Source organism: Pipistrellus kuhlii, unplaced genomic scaffold (genome assembly GCF_014108245.1).
Source record: "Pipistrellus kuhlii isolate mPipKuh1 unplaced genomic scaffold, mPipKuh1.p scaffold_m20_p_8, whole genome shotgun sequence".
Lineage (NCBI taxonomy): Eukaryota > Metazoa > Chordata > Mammalia > Chiroptera > Vespertilionidae > Pipistrellus > Pipistrellus kuhlii.
Genome location: NW_023425584.1, coordinates 3,419,926 through 3,434,007, shown reverse-complemented (window position 1 = coordinate 3,434,007; position 14,082 = coordinate 3,419,926). Strand labels below are relative to the sequence as shown.

The 14,082-nt window shown below is 56.4% G+C and overlaps 1 pseudogene; it reads right to left on the bottom strand.

Annotated features, from left to right (window-relative positions):
• Positions 1 to 13,128: 13,128 nt before the first annotated feature.
• On the bottom strand, positions 13,129 to 13,757 carry LOC118711565 (annotated as a pseudogene).
• Between the last annotated feature and the right edge of the window lie 325 nt (positions 13,758 to 14,082).

The following is a 14,082-nucleotide window of genomic DNA, read 5'->3' as shown; positions in this document are numbered from 1 at the left end:
AGAAACGGACCCCTCACGCCCATGGTTCCAGGATCCATGACCTCCCGCAGCCTGGGGTCTGCCGTGGGAGCAGTGGGGCGCCTGCAGGAACGCAGGTGGTTCATGTCTGCGAACCTGCTTTTGTTTGCACAGCGAACCGGCTTCCTTTATCCCTGAAAAGCCAACTCCTGCGTAGCCTAAGGAGCAGTGCCTCTGGCCTCTCACCCACCCATAAACCCCTGAATGGCTTGGGGGGCTTCCCTGCCTGTTTCATATGTGAGACCATGAGCATCATGGACATTCACAGGGCACCTGGCCGCCTGGCTCTCGGAGCCACAGCAGCAGGAGTGATCAGTCTGGGGGGCCAGGCCTCCTTTGCTGGGGGCAGACCCTCCCGTCCGCTTGATGGAAGGCGCTGAGGCTCCCAGGCCTTGGGCTCCTGCTTCCTCACGGCCTCGGCTCTGTCCTGCCTTGGCCTCCACGACCCCTTGGGGCTGCCCTCAGGATTCACACTCATCTCCAGCTGTGCCCCCATCTCCCACTGAGCCCACGGCCCCTGCAGAAGTGAAGGCACATGGCCGCTGGACTCTGAGGAGTTGCAAGCACAGGCGCTGGCTCCTGCGGTTTTCCCTCTGGGCCCCTTGGCGGGGGCCTGGCAGGCAGAGGAGAGCACCCCCCAGCCAGTCCACTGGAGCAGGGTAAACGCCGTGGAGTCAGTTAGGCCCCAGGCCTGGGGGCAGGGGAGGATAGGGTGGCCCAGAATGGTGAACTGGTCACGATCTCGCGCCCTCATTCTGTCAGCTCTGGAACTCAGGCCTGGTTTGGCAGAGTGGCTGATGGGAGTGGGAGTGGAGAGGGACGGTAATCACAGCAACACGGTAGTTATTCCAGCAGATGCGAATTGGGAACAGACGCTGTGCCACACACGGAGCTCCCGGCTTTGGCGTCCGCCCTCCCTGGGAATGGAGACTTGGGAGGAGCCGGGCTGGGCCGGCTGGGGTTGCCCTGAGGGTCAGCAGGGATTCTGCGGGATCAGCCCTCCTCATTGTGAGGCCCCACCAGCCTTAGCAGGACGAGGCAGGCCTGTCCAGACACCCCAGGGCTTCTGTGGCTGACGCATGGGACCCGCACTTTGCTCGATAACTCCGACTCACCAGTTAAAATCAATCAGGCCCGTGGTCGGCAAACTGCGGCTTACGAGCCACAGGCGGCTCTTTGGCCCCTTGAGTGTGGCTCTGCCACAAAACACCACGGCCTGGGCGAGTCTATGTTGAAGAAGTGGTGTCAGAAGAAGTTTACGTTTAAAAAATGTGGCTCTCCAAAGAAATGTCCATCGTTGTCCCGTTGACATTTGGCTCTGTGGACTAATGAGTTTGCCGACCACTGAGCTAGGCACTTCACGAGCAGGTCTTGGGGCAGAGGGAACCTGGGCTGGATGCTGAGGAGGGGGCAGGCGAAAGGGAAAGGGAGGGCACCCGGGAGGGAGGGTCAGCAGGGATCGGTGCTGGAGGGGAGGGAGGGGGGCTTGTGCCTGGAATAGGGTTGAGTTTGGTGTTAAACTGGAAGGGGAGGCAGGCAGGGTTTCCGGGGCCCTGCTGTCAGGCCTTTGGGGCAAGTCTGTGCTCCCCATACAGGACCTTGTCCTGGTGACGGCATGAAGGAGGAGACGTGAGGAAGGGCTAGCTCTTTTGGGATTCGGAAACGGGCTGGATGCGAGGATGCGGAGGAGGAGAGGAACGAAGTCTCCGTTGGTCTCCACGTGGGCCGGGATTGCCGATGGCATGGCAGGTGCTGCTGCTCAGGCGGAGCAGGTGGGCCGTGGGGTGGGGGTGGGGGCAGTGACGTGCAGGTTGATGGGTGTCGCCTAGTCCAGGTTTTCTGAGCGCCAGAGCCTGGGTGGGTAACGTGGCGTCCCCCGTGGAGAGTTCCTCCTTCTGCAGGCCCTGCCCCCTTGGGTGACTGTCTGGGCTGATGGCACCACCTCATGGTCAGCGAGGGAACTGTCTGGCCAAACGGTGGACTCTCCTCCCTCCCTGAGGGCAGGGCCTGGGGCACAAATAGTGGGCCTCCTGCCTTCTCCTCGGCTTCCTTAGCAAACCTCTCACCGCCACACCATGGGATCGCCCCCCAGGGAGGGCCCTGTCCGGTCCTTGGCTTTTCCTCCCCATCCTTTGCTGTCTTCCCACGGGGCCCCCCCTCCACCCTCCTCACTGGCGGGAATGAGAATAGGCATCACAGGGAAACTGAGGCTCCAGGCTTCGCGAAGGCGGGGTCTCCCCTCGGCAGCCCCCCCCTTTCCCTGCCGCCTCCTCTCATTACACTGGGGGTTCTCGAATGGATTCAGGAGGAAGGGGGTCCCTTCAGCGTGGGAGCTGGTCTGTCAGGGCCCACAGAACCGCCTCCTGCCAGTGCTGATGGTCCGGGACAGGGTGGCTGCGGGTGAGGGCGGTGTGGGTGAGGGCGCTGCGGGTCAGAACGATGCGGGTCAGGGTGGCGGGGGTCCAGGACAGTGTGTGTGTGTGTGTGTGTGTGTGTGTTTTCTCCCTAAGACCTTAAAACCTTGAGAATGCCTTTCTGCCAAAGAACTGAGAGAGAGAGAGAAAAGTAAAAGAGAGAAAACACAAATCTCTCAGAGGAAAGAAACAGAAAGGAACAAAGCTAAGATTATACTCCAAAAGAGAGCCCAAGAGTATTTTCTGATTCTGCTTGTTTTTGGCAAGGTTACAAACAAAAACTAGTGGGTACGGAGACAAATTAGGCACCTAAAGCGAAAGCAAGAAGCCAGCGATTGGTGAGGGGAGGAGCATGTAAAAAAGAAGTCAGCCCCCGCCAGGGGCAGGCAGCGGCTGGCTCAAAGGGGGGACCTTGTGAGCGGAATGGGGTGCCCTCCCCGAGCCTGCCCTGCCCTGTGGGCCTGACTGGGTGGGGGTGCAGAGAGACGGGAAAGGGGGTGCTGCTGTCCCTGGATGTGAGGAAGGGCAAGAAGAGCTAATCTCGGGAATGTGTGTGAGACACTGCTTGTTTTGTTAAAAATATATTTTATTGATTTTTTACAGAGAGGAAGGGAGAGGGATAGAGAGTTAGAAACACTGATGAGAGAGAAACATCGACCAGCTGCCTCTTGCACACCCTCTCTGGGATGTGCCCGCAGCCATGGTACATGCCATGGCCGGAATCAAACCTGGGACCCTTGAGTCTGCAGGCCGATGCTCTATCCACTGAGCCAAACCGGTTTCGGCTGACACAGTTTTTGGTGGGTGGGGAGAGTAGGGACTTTGGGTCTGGACGTTATGGGGTTCAAACCTCAGTCTTTATAGCTATCTCAAAATAGCTGTGTGATGGAGGCCTTGGTCCTTAGCCTCTCTGAGCTCTAGTCTGCTCACCCAAGTCTGGGTGACACTGTGCACTTCATAGGAATGAAATCAGACAGGGTGTCCAGACGCTTCACCCTGTGCTTGGTGTCTGCAGACACGGAACAGCCATTCTTCCCCCGTGGTTACAGAGGGGGCGGGGCTGTGGCCTCTCGCTGGCCCCCAGCCAAATGTGAGCGAGAACTGTGACCTGCTGCTGCTCCGGGCATCGGGCATCGGCTGGTCCTCAGAGGGCAGGGAGTGCTTGGCGGGCTGCCTCTTCCCTCACCTTGGTGGGGGGTGGGGCCTTGGGGGTAGTAGGGGGTGGGGGTGGGGAGGTGGAGGGCTGCCTCTGGGGGAAGCTGTGAGGATCAGAACTGGGCCCTGGTTGGCCTGTGGGCTCCTGTGTGCCCGTCACTACCACACTGGCTTTTTGAAACGGCCCTAATGGACTGCTGGAGCGGAAGGAGAAATACCTCCCTTCGCCTGCGAGCCATCCAAAGGGTATTTTTAAAGGTTTATTTCTGTGTGTGCACAGTGTTCCTGAATAATGTTCCCATAAGCACGGGCAAAGATAAACCGCGCGCGATGCTCACAGTCTGCTTGGCAGGTGGGGTCCCACTCGAACCCTGGCCCCGGCTCCGTAGGAGGCCTCGGAGGAGAGCCGTCAGGACACGGGCCCTGGCAGCGACCCCCGGCGTGTCACCCCTCCCCTTTCCCGCTCACGGCGTGGAGCCCAAGGCCTGTGTGTCCTCGGAGCCCCATGGTGGGCACCGTGTGGTTCCCACGTGGCCACCCCGGGGGCATCGCCACACGGTTCCAAGTGGGAACCAGGCCAGCGCCTGGGGGATGCGAGTGGCCGCATGGCGGAGAGGACAGTGCGTCCTGGCGACCGGAGGCCGGCCTGCACCCCTGCCCCCGCACCCCACCCCTGCCCCCACACCCTGAACCCCGGCCCCGCCCCGCCCCCTGCACCCCGCCCGCCACCCCCCCACCCCGACCCCTGCACCCCAACTGCCACCCCCCACCCCGCCCCCTGCACCCCGTACCCCACCCCCGCCCCCGCACCCTGCCCCCGCACCCCGCACCCTGCACCCCGCCCCCCCCCCCCGCTCCCCGCACCCCCCCCCCCCACCTCGCACCCCGCACCCCGCACGTGTGGCCTGGCGACTCTGGTGGACATTCGGTCTGAACCCTGCCTGGAGCGAAGGACCTTTTCAGGGTTCACAAGAGCCAAGGCCTTTCTGGAATTTTCTCTGAGAGACCCACTGCAGAGCCGGGCGTCACCTTCGGCCGGGAGGCTTATAATTGACAACCCGCAGGCTCTCCTCTAACCCAACCGCCGCCCTGGTGGGTGGGCGAGGCGGCCCGGGCTCTGAGCCGGCCCGGATTCCTGTCGTTTCTGTTGTTTTTACGGGGTGGGAGCCATGGGGCAGGGAACCGGCCCTGGAGGAGCTGCGCCCGGGCGCACGGACACGCACACGGGGCTGGGGAAGCTGTGTCCGGGCGCACGGACCCACACACGGGGCTGGGGAAGCTGTGCCCGGGCGCACGGACCCGCACACGGGGCTGGGGAAGCTGTGCCCGGGCGCACGGACACGCACACGGGGCTGGGGAAGCTGTGCCCGGGCGCACGGACACGCACACGGGGCTGGGGAAGCTGTGCCCGGGCGCACAGACATGCACACGGGGCTGGGGAAGCGGGGACGGAGGGAGCGGCTTTAAGTCTGAGACGCCGCGCAGCCTTCGGAACGCGGAGCGGCAGGAAGCGGGGTATTTTTACTCGAGTATTTATAAAAGTAATTGGGCCTCTTGATGTGGAGCACGGAGGGAGGCAGACTGCCAGGGGAGCTATATTGGACTTGACATGAAAGCGAGGCATGTAATTTGGGAGCCGAGCGCGGGGCGCGGGGCGCGGACACACTGTACCTGCGGGCACGCCTGTCCGGGAGCCGCAGACGGGACGGACATGCCCTCCCCCCCCAGGCGCTGCCAGGCCTGCGGGCGGTGCCCAGGTATGCTGGCTCCTTCCCGGAAAACCCCGTTTAAGACGCCTCGGCCCTCGCCAGCGGATTGCATGCAGACGGGACAGAACACACACGTCCCCTCCGAGCACGCTCTGGTTAACGTTAAAAAATGCGGCCGCGCCAACAATCGACTCGGGGATATCGGAACCAGATGCTGCTAGCCCGTAATTCCGAGTAATTTGCCAAAATTATGTATTTACTCTAATCCCAGAGAGAACGTTAAAATATGCATGACTCTTGTTATTTGTGATGAAAAAAAAAAAAAAAAAGGAATGGGCTGCGACTTCAGCGGATCCTGCACGGAGGACCAGGGGATGTCTGCTGGCCACGGCCTGACCCGAACAGCCGGGCGGGGACGGGTCCTCACGCACCCAGAGGCCCGGGCGGCCGGGCAGGCCTTCCGGGGTCGGAGTGAATTCAGGAGAGGACGCCGCGAGAGAGATGGCGGTGCCGCTGAGGGGGGCAGATCCCAGGTCCCCAGGGGCTCCGGGTCCTGGGCGCACCGTCTTATTTCTGTGATGCCAGACATCTGGATGGAAATGGGGAAAAGCCTCAGCCAGCTGTCTGGATTCCTGTGCCCCGGGAGGCCGAGCTGTCGAGGAGGGGGTGGCTGGTCCGCCGGCCACATCTTGCTGTTCCTGGTTAGAGGTTAGCGTCTCTGTGAATGGGGTGGCGGCAGGCACGCAGGCTCTGCAGCCCGCCCGCCCGCCCGCCCGGGTTCCGATCCTGGTGCTGCCACACGCTGTCTCAGGGGAGGTCAGGCGGGTCTGTGCTGCTGCTGCTCGTCTGTGGAATGGGCGTGTGAGGGCAGCGGCCGGGAGGGGCGGCCGGGAGTTGGTACTGGGACTTGGGACTTGGGTAGCCTTATTGGGGGCACAGTGCATGTCCTCAATAGGGCCACCCACCCTCATTCTTCACAGGATTTGAGACCCAGGGAGGGCAGTCCTGGAGATTATTCCTTTTGTCCTTTTTTTTTTTTTTTTTTTTTAAGTCCTTTGTTAAAAATGTTTTTATTCATTGTTTTGAGAGAGAGGAGATGAGAGAAACATCCATGATTGCCCCTCCCCCCCCCCGCCCCGACTGGGGACTAAACCTGCACCTAGGCAGGTGCCCTGACTGGGAATCGAACCGACAGCCTTTTGGTGCCCAGGATGGCGCTCCAACCACTGGCCCACACTTCTGTAACTTCGGGTTACAGACGACCGAGGACAGCCTGCCTGTGGCGCCTCGCTGTCCTCGGGTGAGTCTTGCTCTCCCCTGAGCCGCCCTGGGGAAGGCCTTGAGGTCTGAGCTGGGAAGGCTGCACGCTCTTCGCTGGGGGCGGTGTGGGGGGAAGGACAGTGTCCGGTTAGGCAAGGAGGACGGCTCGCCAGGAGGCCTCTGCCAGGCCCGCTCTCCTGCCTCTGGCCTGGTTCGGACAAAGGCCCCCGGAGTGGGACCCTGCCCGCGGGGTCAGGTACAGCACCGGGGAGGGACAGGCGTGTGCGTGCGGCCACGGTCATGGCCGGAACAGCCCTGCTCGGGAGCATGCCCTGAGCTCGTCCGGCCCATCCGGAGAGGCATGGTGACCGGCTGGGCCTGGGCTCCGCTCGGCAGCTGGCATGGCGCCCTGGCAGCAGCAGGGCAGGCGTAATAAGCGAGCTTTTCTCCTGTCCAGGGGCAGGAATGTGGGCCAGGCCGTGCCGGCCAGAAGGAAGGGCCGCTGGCCGGGCCGCTGGCAGTCCTGCCGCTGCCGGCCACAGCCGCCTCTGCCAGCCTGTCAGCATCTGGGACTGAGCCGCTCTGTCCTCGGGCTCTGTGGGCGCAGGGAGATGGTGGGGGCGGCCGCGGCCACTCTGAGGCTCCAGGAGGCCAGCTGATTCCGGTGAGGAGCCAGGCCAGGTGGCCACTGGGAAAACACAAGTGCTTTGGTGATGGCCGAGGCCTGGCTCCTCACGGGGCTTGTCCACCCATTGCACACAGGCATGGCACTGGCATGTGCAGGCATACGCATGTGCCCCCTGCACATACTCATGGGAACACGTGTCCACATGCATGGGCACACGGGCATGTACTCATACACACACCACCCACACACATGCACAAGCACATGCACATGTGGGTGCACACTCATGCATACATTGCACACACGTGAGCACCCTCACATGTGGATGCACACTTGTGCACACATTGCACACCATGGACATGCACCATGCAGCTCTCTATCCAGCAGGCAAATGCGAAAGTCGAACAGCCCCTATTTACAGACGCGACAGAGTGAGCAGAACTCAGTAAAACCAACGGCACCTGGGGTCTCATGCTTTTCCCTGTGGCTGCTCACGATAGCCGCCCTCTCTCCCCTCTCCACTTCCCACTCTGCTCCCTCCTCTCACTCCCACTGCGGCTCTCACAGCTGCCCCGGGCCTGGCTACTATTTCCTGTCGTTTAGTAGGGTTGTTGGGGTGACGCTGGGTAATAGAATTGTGTAGGTTTCAGCTGTCCAGCCCCAGGACACATGACTGCATTTCGCATGTGTGCTCACCGCCTGGAGTCCCGCCTTCTGGGTCGCCCTGGGTCTGACCCCTGACCGCGCCTGCCTCCCCCGGCCCCCGAGGCTCCTTCTCGGCTCTGATCAGCTGGAAGCTCTCACCAGCTCTCTCTGGATGCGGGGTCCCCTCACGGCCCCTGGAACCGGGCTGTCTGGCTCCCAGTTCCACCTCTGACACTCTTGGCTGTGTGACTGGGCGAGCCGCCGACCTCCGTGCCTCAGTCTCCTGGTCTGTAAATCGGGTTAATAACAGCGGTGAGCCCGGGGCCTGGTCCAGGCTGAGCATCTGATCAGCACTGGTGATTCCAGTTCCCTCCGGCCCTGCCCTGTCCGGAGACGCAGCTCCCTGGCCGTTCCCCTCCCGCCCTCAGCGATGCGGGGGTCTGTGCTGGGGACCAGCCGTCTTCCTGTTCCCTGGGAGCTGAGGGGCAGGAGCCAGGAGACCAGACCCAGGCCTCCGAGTCCTTCCCCGGCCCATGGCGCCGCCTGCCCGCCCGCCTGCTCCGTCTTCACCCTTTCGGGCTCGCTCACGCGATCCCTAGTTTGCTTCGCACGGTTCCTTAGCAACCCTCGCTAATAAAGGACTAGGTACCAAAATATTTCCGTTAGCATTCCAAGCATCTTAACTTATTAAAAACTGTTTCTTTAAAAATAATGGCGTCAGTTTCCCCCTTCTTTCAAAAACAATGCAGATTTATTATAAACGAAAGGCCCTGTGCATGTGGGGGGTCCCTCAGCCCAGCCCGCACCCTCTCTCCATCCGGGACGCCTCGGGGGGTGTCAGGGTGCCGGTTTCAGCGTTTCTCTCTGGCAGGAGGCCCCTGCAGCTGCTGGGACAAAGGACCGCAGGCTGGGGGCTCCGGACAACACCGGTGCGTTAGTTAATGGGCCGTGTGCGGGTCAGGAGTCCGGCCTGGGGGGCAGCAGGGCTGTGACTGCCTGAGGCCCCCCCCTCCGTCCTTACAGCCAGCACCTCTCTGCCTCCCTCTCCCACCCTCACGGGCCCTGCTGACGGCCCTGGGCCCCAGAGAACCAGGCTGATCTACTTGGAGGTCAGCTCATTCCCAGCCTTCCTCCCCTTTGCCACGTTCAGGGACACGGCCGCAGGTTCTGGGGGCAGGAGGGCGGGTCCCCGGGGCCCTCGGCTGCCCAGGGTAGCCATTGCCCTGCACAGTCCTTTCGATCCGTGGCTGCTCCTGGTCCCAGGTGCAGAGGCAGACGCCCGGAAGACTGACATCACGCCTTGTTCGTACCCCGACCAGCCTGTGACTTGATCTTCAGACTGGGTCTCCCTGCAGGTGCAGGGCAGGTTCCCAGGTGCGTTTCAAAGGGACCCATTGAGGGGTCCTTTTCACAGACGCACCTGCGGACGCACCTGCCCCAGGGCAGCTCTCCTCCCCTTCTCCTTCCCGACGCTGTGCTCACGTTTCGCCAGGAGAGAGGCAAGCTGCCCTCGCTGTCGAGGGTCAGACAGTGACATTCAAATAGTGGGGCCGGGGCGGTGAGGGGGAATGCGAGGTACCTGTAATACTATCAATGATAAAAATATATTAAAAAAATAATAACAAAGGAAAGGAGGCATTAAAAATAAAAGATTATAGAAATTATGAATATAGACACATTTCAATGAAAAAAATTTTTTTTTCTGTGCTACAGAATCATTAACATTATTTATTGTTGGCAGGCATGGGAAACATTAAAAAAAAAAAAAACTCTCAAGAGTTTTCAGGAAGCCCTAACTGGTTTGGCTAAGTGGATAGAGCGTTGGCCTGCAGACTGAAGGGTCCCACGTTCAATTCTGTTCAAGGGCATGGACCTTGGTTGCGGGCACATCTCCAGTAGGAGGTTGCAGGAGGCAGCTGACCGATGTCCCTCTCTCATTGATGTTTCTAACTCTCTATCCTTCTCCCTTCCTCTATGTTAAAAAAAAAAAAAAAATCAATGAAATATATTAAAAAAGAAAAAAAGTTTTCAGAAAGAAAAGAGTAGTGTGGAGTCTGTGAAATTTTCATGTCCTCCCTCAGCCCGAGTGAGGCAGTTTTAATAAATTGTGTTTATTTAACACATACACACCAACATTTTTAATCCTATATAATAAAAGGCTGATAGGCAAATTCACTGAACAGCTGAACAGCCAGTAGCTATGACACGCTCAAGGCAGAGCTGCCCCCTGGTGGCCATTGAGTCTGCACAGGGGGAGCACTGCTCAGCCAGAAGCCAGGCTCACGGGGAGTGGCCCTCAGCCGTCAGTTGGACATACCCCGAGGGCACAGGCCAGGCTGAGGGACCCTCACCCAGAGTGCATGAATTTTGTGCACTGGGCCTCTAGTATATCAATAATAACTGTATGCTCAATCCAGAGGAAAAGATTTAAATGCTCAGAGTCGAATGGTTGCAGAAATTAAAAAGTAAACCAGCATTTGCGTTTACATACATTTCCTGCATTGAGTTATTGTAGGGTGATGAATAAAATGCTTTCTGTCACAAAAATGGCATTAGAATAAAATCCTGTGAGTAAAAGCAAGTAAGATTTCAAGGAGGAAGAATATGCCCTTCTGACTTATGGGAAAGATCTGGCTCGTGTGTTTTTAAAACAGCTGACGGCGGGTATCACGTTTCCATGGCATTTAGATTCCGTGGGAAACATCCCGAAGACTGATGTCACAGCTTTGTATGTATATAAACTGTCAATATTTACAATTCAGTGGGAACGGCATTTTTGTACTATTTCAACGTATGGTCACATTTTTATTTTTTATTTTTATTTTATCTATCTATCTATCTATCTATCTATTTATTTATTTTGTAAAATATAGTTTATTGATTTTTTAGAGAGGAAGAGAGAGAGAGATAGAGAGTAAGAAACATCGATGAGAGAGAATCATCAATCAGCTGCCTCTTGCACACCCCCTTCTGGGGATGTGCCTGCAACCAAGGTATATGCCCTTGACCGGAATCAAACCTGGGACCCTTCCATATGCTCTATCCACTGAGCCAAATGGGTTTCGGCAATAGGGTTACATTTTTATTTTTATTTATTTATTTATTTTATTTTTATTTATTTATTTATTTTATTTTATTTTTATTATTTTTTAAAATAAGTTTTCATTGTTCATATTATTACAAATGTTCCTTTTTTCCCCCCCACCATTGCTCTCCTCCACCAGGTTCCCACCTTGCCCTCTGCCCTTTCCCCACTCCCCATTGTCCTCATCCATAGGTGCACAGTTTATGTTCAGTCTCTTCCCACGCCCCTCTCTCCCCTTTTCCCCAAGAATCGTCAGTTCACTCCCCTTCCATACCTCTGATTCTATTATATTCAACAGTTACTATTGTTCATCAGATTTTTTTTTTTAAATTTCCTTGGTTTTTAGATTCACTTGTTGATAGTTACGTGTATTTGTTGTTCATAATTTTTATCTTTGTTTACTTTCTCTTCTGAAAGAACCCCCTTCAGCAATTCATATAATTCTGGTTTGGTGTTGATGAACTCCTTTAGCTTTTTTTAATTAGTGAAGCTCTTTATCTGACCTTCGATTCTGAGTGATAGCTTTGCTGGATAGATTATCTTTGGCTGTAGGTTCTTACTATTCATCACCTTGAATATTTCTTGCCATTCCCTTCTGGCCTGCATGGTTTCTGTTGAGAAGTCAGCTGACAATCGTATAGGTGCTCCTTTATAAGTAACTACCTTCTTTGCTCTTGCTTCTTTTAATATTCTTTCTTTGTCTTTTGCTCTTGGAATTTTAAATATGATGTGTCTTGGTGTGGTCTTCTTTGGATTCCTTTTGTTTGGAGTTCTGTGCGCTTCCTCGACTTGTAAGTCTAATTCTTTCACCAGGTGGGGGAAGTTTTCTGTCACTATTTCTTTCAGTATGTTTTTGATATCTTGCTCTCTCTCATCTTCTGGGACCCCCATAATTCTGATGTTGGCTCGCTTGAAGTTGTCCTAGAGCACATGTGTCAAACACAAGGCCCTCGGGCCAAATCCGTCCCGCCAGGCCTTGCAATGTGGCCCGCACCGCGCTGTCATCACTGCACTCCGCTGCGTTTCCATCACAATGACAGTTTATGACTGTTCAGTAAACCATTCGGCCTGCGATTTAGGCTGGATTTTAGATTTTGGCCCCTTCTCTGATTGAGTTCGACACCCCTATCCTAGAGGTTTCTTACATTATCTTCAATTTTCTGGATTCTCTTGCCTTCTAGCTTCTGTGGAGGAGTGTCTTCTGGCTCTTTATGTTCCAAATCTTTGACTTGATTCTTGCGATCTTCCCTTCTGTTTTTAGGACTCTGTAAAATATTTTTTATTTCAGACAATGTATTCTTTATTTCTTGTTGATCCCTTATCATTTCTTGATGACTCCTTATTAATTCTAGTTGATCTCTTTTCATATCCTCATAGGTCTTATCCATCTTTTCTAGGAATTTCTTGAAAAACCTTATAAGCGTAGATTTGAACTCTATATCCAGACGCTTTTTGTCCTCCATTTCTTTCGTTTGTGATCTATTTTGTTGTCGCATTTCGCAGTTACAGATGGGACGGGGTTTCAGGGTGGAGCCTGCAGCTTTGGCTTCCGTCAGCCCCGCCCTATGCGGGTCCCTCAGTGCTCGCTGCCGGCGCCTCTGAGAGAAAGGTGCCCTCGATTTTCGCCTGCTGCCAAACAGTCTATGCTCTCCCCCAATGAGCCCGGTATTGGGGTTCAGTTCAGTTGGAAGTGGAGTAGGAGGTGGCGTTCACAGCAGTCTGGAGCCCCAGTCTCCTTCCCGTCAGGGCAATCCCGTGGCACAGCCGACTGTCCCTTCTCTGCGCGCAGTGTGCTCGCCTCCGGGACCTCCTTTCGCTGCTCCCCGGGGTTCCGCCTTACAGCCCGGCTCCCTATGGCTGAGCCTGAGTCCCCGGGGTCTGGTCTAGAACTGGGGTTCAGAGCAGTCGGGGGCCCAGCACAGTCAGAGTTTTATCTCCTTTCCGCTCCGGAACGCCCGCCAGGCACTCGGCCTCCCTCCTCTCCGGCTCCGTCCTCTCCGCGCAGCGCGTCTCCGTACCTTGGGCTTTTCCAGCTCCTCCGCGCCTCCTTCTGGTTTTCTCCTTGCTTCTCGCTGTAGAATTTCCAGTCAGTCAACCTTCCTGTAGTTCTGGGCAATGTCCGTTTTGTATTTTAGTTGTATTTTATTGAAATTGTTGTGTGCGGCTGCGGCTAGGTGTTCACCTGGGCGCAGCCATCTTGGATCCTCCACATTTTTATTTTTTTTTCTTATTAATACAGTATTTATTTGTCTTCCTTTTGTCAAACCCTGAGCCAACCACTTTCCCCAGGCTGCCCAGGGAGGTATAGGAAAAGGTGCATACAGGGCAGACAAGACGCGGGAAAAGGACTATGGGAGGTGGAGACAGCTCCTTCACATGGCGAAGAGGATGAGAAAGGCCACCATCAGGCAGAAGAGCCCCAGGGCCTCTGAGAGGCAAAGCCCAGATGGCGCAGAAGAGCTGTTGCTTCAGAGAAGGGTTCCTGGCATAACCAATGATGAGGCTCCCACAGTCCCAGTTCCAGCCCCAGAGCCTGCCGCCCCTGCTGTGGCAGCCCCAGCCCCAATGAACTTGGCTGCTGTGTCGATGTCCCTTGAAATGGCACTGGTTTGGAAGCTGCAGCTAGAAACAAGCCAGGTCAGGGACGTGGGGCTGCCAAGCTGCTGCGGCTCTCATCGGTCAGTGTCTCTGGGCGTTTCAGCACCGCTGCAGACAGTGACCGGCTCAGCTGAGAGGCGCTCCTGACCAAGGAGGGGGTGGAGACACACTTGGTGCAGGCACACATGTTCAGGGGGTGAGGGGAGCTGCTCCCAGTGCACAGAAGACAGAGAGGGGCAGGGTCACATTTTTAAAGGTCAACCAAAAATGTGCAAAGGCCTACCCAGTGCACCCAAGTTCCGTTCGGCGTAGGACTGAGGAGTCATTGGAGAACAGCTGTCCTGTGGCACCCTACACAGGTGATTAAAATACGTTTCTATTTTTTATTTTACGTATTTTTAAAAATATATTTTTATTGATTTCAGAGAGGAAAGGGAGAGAGAGAGAGATAGAAACATCAGTGATGAGAGAGAATCATGGATCATCTGCCTCCTGCACGCCCCCCACTGGGAACGGAGCCCGCCACCTGGGCCTGTGCCCTGATCGGAAATCGAACCCTGACCTCCTGGTTCA